This window comes from Gavialis gangeticus, unplaced genomic scaffold, assembly GCF_001723915.1.
Source record: "Gavialis gangeticus isolate Ggan-Ray unplaced genomic scaffold, GavGan_comp1, whole genome shotgun sequence".
Taxonomy (NCBI): Eukaryota; Metazoa; Chordata; order Crocodylia; family Gavialidae; genus Gavialis; species Gavialis gangeticus.
In genome coordinates, this window is record NW_017728998.1 from 23398001 (window position 1) to 23402576 (window position 4576).

The 4576-nt window shown below is 35.6% G+C and overlaps 1 long non-coding RNA gene across 1 annotated transcript in view; it reads left to right on the forward strand.

Annotated features, from left to right (window-relative positions):
• Nucleotides 1-749, forward strand: part of LOC109289368 — a 6596-nt gene extending 5847 nt beyond the window's left edge. The window contains exon 2 of the long non-coding RNA XR_002095347.1: nucleotides 6-749. This is a non-coding gene — a long non-coding RNA (uncharacterized LOC109289368). The remainder of the gene's footprint in view (nucleotides 1-5) is intronic.
• The last annotated feature ends 3827 nt before the right edge of the window (nucleotides 750-4576 follow it).

Here is a 4576-nt window from a genome sequence, read left to right on the forward strand (position 1 = left end):
GAAAGGTGGAAAAGGGACTTACAGCTGAAACTGTTAAGCAATTTTAACTATAGCCATCACTATCAACGATTGTTATTAATGTGGCATTGATTGTTGTGTGATATATTATGGGATTTTCCATATAACATAAAGTATAGAGTAAAAAAAACCTCTTAAAGTTTGCCTTCATAAAAGGGTTAAGATGTCAGAATATGTATACAAAGAGAAGAGTGGGTTTGTCTTCAGAATCAAAAGACTGTCTCTGGGACATGGCCTTTTACTGTAACTTTTTTGGAAAGCATAGACAGTTTGTCTACTGGTATTCCTCAACCCTGAACTGAAAGTCATTAATGAGGGTAAAAAGCATAGCTTACTTCCAATGCTTTGTTCAGCTTCTCATGTCATTGCTAAACACCACCAGTCATAACGGTGTTACTGTAATGCAGACAGAAGTTCATGTAGGAAAAAATACTAAACACACTATTTGATGCTCACAAATTATGATGATGCACGTAGTATAAAAAACTAGGTAGGTAGGAGTCAGTTTCTGCAGTCTGAGTACGTTAATGGTCAGAGGACACAATTTTGTGTTTCTACAAACCTGGCCATAATTGGCATTTGTAGTAGTTGCCATGGTTATTGTTGTTATAATTAAAACAACAACAACAACAATAATAGGATGTGTGACTCCTGTCTCCATCTGTATCTGTTATTGGGATCAATGAAAATTGCTTCTGATTTTTGGAAATGTTTGACTGACAATGGCAAAAGAAAAGAGAAAGATTCTCCCTGAGAAACCTGAGAAACTTCACCTCCAAGAGCTACCATAGTAATTGAGGTCAGGAGGGGTGCCCAAATTAATAGTCCAGAGATTTAAATGTCCAGGGGTTGGAGACTGAGTGTTTTTAATAGAAGGCAATGAACTCTTTAATTAGCATTCTCCCACTGTTCTGTTTTAGCTCAAGTCTCTTGACATTTAGGGCTCTCATTTTAAGTGTTCACTTGAAGTAGTGAACTGGATTGGGGAAAAGAATGGTTATGGCTATTGCTTTTTCTTCAACCTCTTGGAAACAGTAAATAAAAGTGTGTGTCTGTGTATGGTTTTTGCCTGATTTTCATGTTCATATTTTGAAACTCTAAATTTGAAGCAAAGTGTGAATGTACATGGATCAAAGACAATGCTCACCTGAACTTCTGAAAAGATCAAAGGCCAAATTTCTCATCACCCAGTTACCAGAATCAAATAGTACAGATCCTGTGCATCGTCTGACCATTCATCAGGAAAATGTAAATGCAAAATAGGAGAAGAACCAAAACAACACAATGGAGCCATCACTGGTTCTTTGGGCAAAATGCAAGGAACAAACTGAAATTGTAAGTCAGGCAAAGATGAAATCCTGATTAGGTGATGTTCTTATAGAATATTATGAACAAATGTTAGAAGTTCTAGTTTATTGTAGATAGGCAAAATATTTTGATGCCTTATAAGTTTTCATATGTATATTATGCCTTTAAAATGACACTTTATCTGAGGAGGTCCTCCAGTTACAGTAAAAATCATGGCCTCTTTCAAAACTCCTCTTGTTTTCACTGGAGCGTAATTTTTTCCAGAGACAAGACATCACTGAGTTCTGTCCATTAAACAGAATATTACAATCTGAAAGGTGTCAGACTACTACTTTTATTCTCCTTTGAGCCTTCAGCTTCTCTAGCTCTTTTATTAATTTGAGAAGGAACAAGGAGTTGCTAGCTCAGGAGTGATCTGCTACATATTGAACTTCTGGTTTGAATTTTACATGGTAGTCTTTTTATAACTATTCACAATACAACTGCTTTATAAATTAGCAAATTTATTCTTAAATAAGCTCTATTATCATTTTTGGGGCCCCATTCAAAATATGAAATCAGAAACACTAGATTGAGAATTAAATCCTTAACATGAATAGGATTGGTATGTTTACAGCAGATTTTCAGCAAGTGAGTGGCACAAGATGGAAAAGAAACAAGAACCCTGATTCCCAGTCTTCTGTCCTAATCATTTATTTTGCTCCCAAAAAATTGCTTCTGGGAGATGACAAAGAGGATAATTTTATTCCAGTTAGTACAGGTGTGGGTCAGAAATTGCAGCGCAAGTTTTATGTTGTATTTGAAAATGATTGGTGCAATGGTGCCTCTTCTTGGTCAAGCAAATGGGTTACCAAATATGAGTTACTGGAATCTTTTTTTCTTCAGTCCGCATAGGAGACTGTCTTACTGCAAGTTAGTGGGCGGTATTGAAAATAGTTAAATATTACTCCACTGTGTTTAATACTTGATATTGCATGCTCTGCTGCTTTGGAGTTCTGGTCTGTAGGCAAGACTGAAGAGGTGTGTCAGGATACTGGTTACTACTCCTTCATTTTCAGGACTGATGTGTGCCGCACAGAACCTCCACCACCAGGACTGGATGCCAGCTAAGCCTAGCAGAGGCCAGCATGCTCTAGCTACAATCCCTGCCTCTTCTTCTCTTCCCCTGTTTGGAATCCCAGCATATCTTGGTGCCAAGGAAACCCGTTCTACCTCCATAGCAAGACTCTCCAACACAAGGTGCATAGGCTGGTCTTCTTTTCAGCCCCAGTAAGGAGGTACAAAGAGGTGAGAATGTAACTGAGAAACTCGCCCTCCTGCAGAAGGGAAAAGATGTATGATGCTTTATTTTGTCCAGATTTTCAAAAATTAATTTTGTAGCATTTACTGCTGAGGCAGCAATGGGAGAAAGAAATAAAATATATGCTTTTTTAAATTCCACCAATATAAATATAATGTTGCAGTAAATACATGCCTTAGTTACAAATGGTATACAGAGTTGCTGCACTTTATTTCAAGGGCATAGCTATCAGTCATTTTTCAGCTTAAAATACAATCTTTCTCCATTAAATTTGAAATTAAAAGTAATCTTTAACATGACTGTAGAGAGAGCTCAAAGTAAAACAAAATACTTTCCTTAACTTTACTTTATTACTATCCACACTGTGTTCCATTTTAGCAGGACCGTAACTGAATTTAATTATTCAATGACTAAAATTACCTTAACATGGAAAACATGATGGGTTTGATTTTGCAGTCCTTCCTTGAGTAGAACTTACTGACTTCTCATATACTGTTTATGTTATTCTGTGGGTTTTAAAATAAAAGTCATCACTGAATTCATGAGATATCTGTTTTGTTGTAATCTAGGGGTTCACATACCTGCACGCCTTAGTGAGTTTGAAGGTTTGAGCCCAAATGGTAGTTGATTCCATTGCAATAACTGAAGCAACTCACGTACTGTGTTAAGTACTAAAGAAAAACCTACCTGCAATACAATCTAAAGTAACTACTGAAAGTACCAGAATATCCTTGCTGATTTTACCCATTCCCTTCACTTCTACTACCAATAAAGTGGCTCAGCAAGATTTTTTTTAAAATGAAAGTTCTGAAATAAAAATGTACTTGGTAACACTCATAGTTCTCTCATGCATATATATTTAAATAGGTTGCTTGAATTACTATCCATTTTAGTTAAAATGGCCATTGAGATCATTAATCATGATAAAAAGCATTAATTACAGAAATATCTGATTTGCTGATTTTTCATGTTGCTGCTCCACAGGCATGTGGATTAGACGGTAACGTACAAAAACATGCATTCTTATTCTGTGTTATCTGAGATCACTCATACTCTGTTTGTTTAAGTATTCATCCTCCCATGATGATAAGATGTCCATTACTGTGGTATGTAAGAAACAAGTACAATGATTTTGTTAACATTAAAAAAGCCCCAAATTTTGTTTGCTATGTTGCACATTCAGACTTGAGCATGTCTGCATGTGTGCCAGACTGCGCATTTAGCACATGCTTAATAAGAGTTTCTAAAGATGGTTCTTTTTCATATAAATTCTTGTCTTTGGTTTTGTAACTATGCAAGAGAATTTGCTCTCTGGGATTTGATGTCTTTGTTTCAGTGGTTCTAAGAAAGAAAACTTCTGTTATTCTAGATTCCTGATGCAAATACTTTGAAGGGAAGTTAGTTTTTTCCCCCATGGAGATTTACACTTTAATACTTCAACCTGCATTCTTTGAGAGTAAAAAAGTAGAGACTCCAGTGTTATATAACAAAGTAGTTCATGGTACAATTAAAATGATATCGCAAAACAGTAACCTGATATGCTGAATTTAAATAACTGAAGCTGAATAAGGGGGGCATCAAAATTAAACACTTGATGGAATAGACATAACAAATACAAAATGGCCACTCCTCGTATGAGCCAAGGAATTCTGTCACCCATTGATATTTTCCAGGCAAATGTGTTGATAGATTAAACATTTTTATAGACTTTCAATTATTTCTTGTAGCCATAAGCTTTTAATTTTCTCTTTCTAGTTAATATACTTGTGTATAATTTAAACAGAAAACTGTTCTGTTTCATCATAAAAGATTTGTCTGTTACTTTTGGTGTGTAAATCAAGTGGACAGCAAAACATTCTTGAACTTGTTTTTTGAGGCATTTGTTGACAACAACAGGAAAAGAGATCACAGAGACCGCCAATAAGCGTGGACATCAATTATTTTTTAATT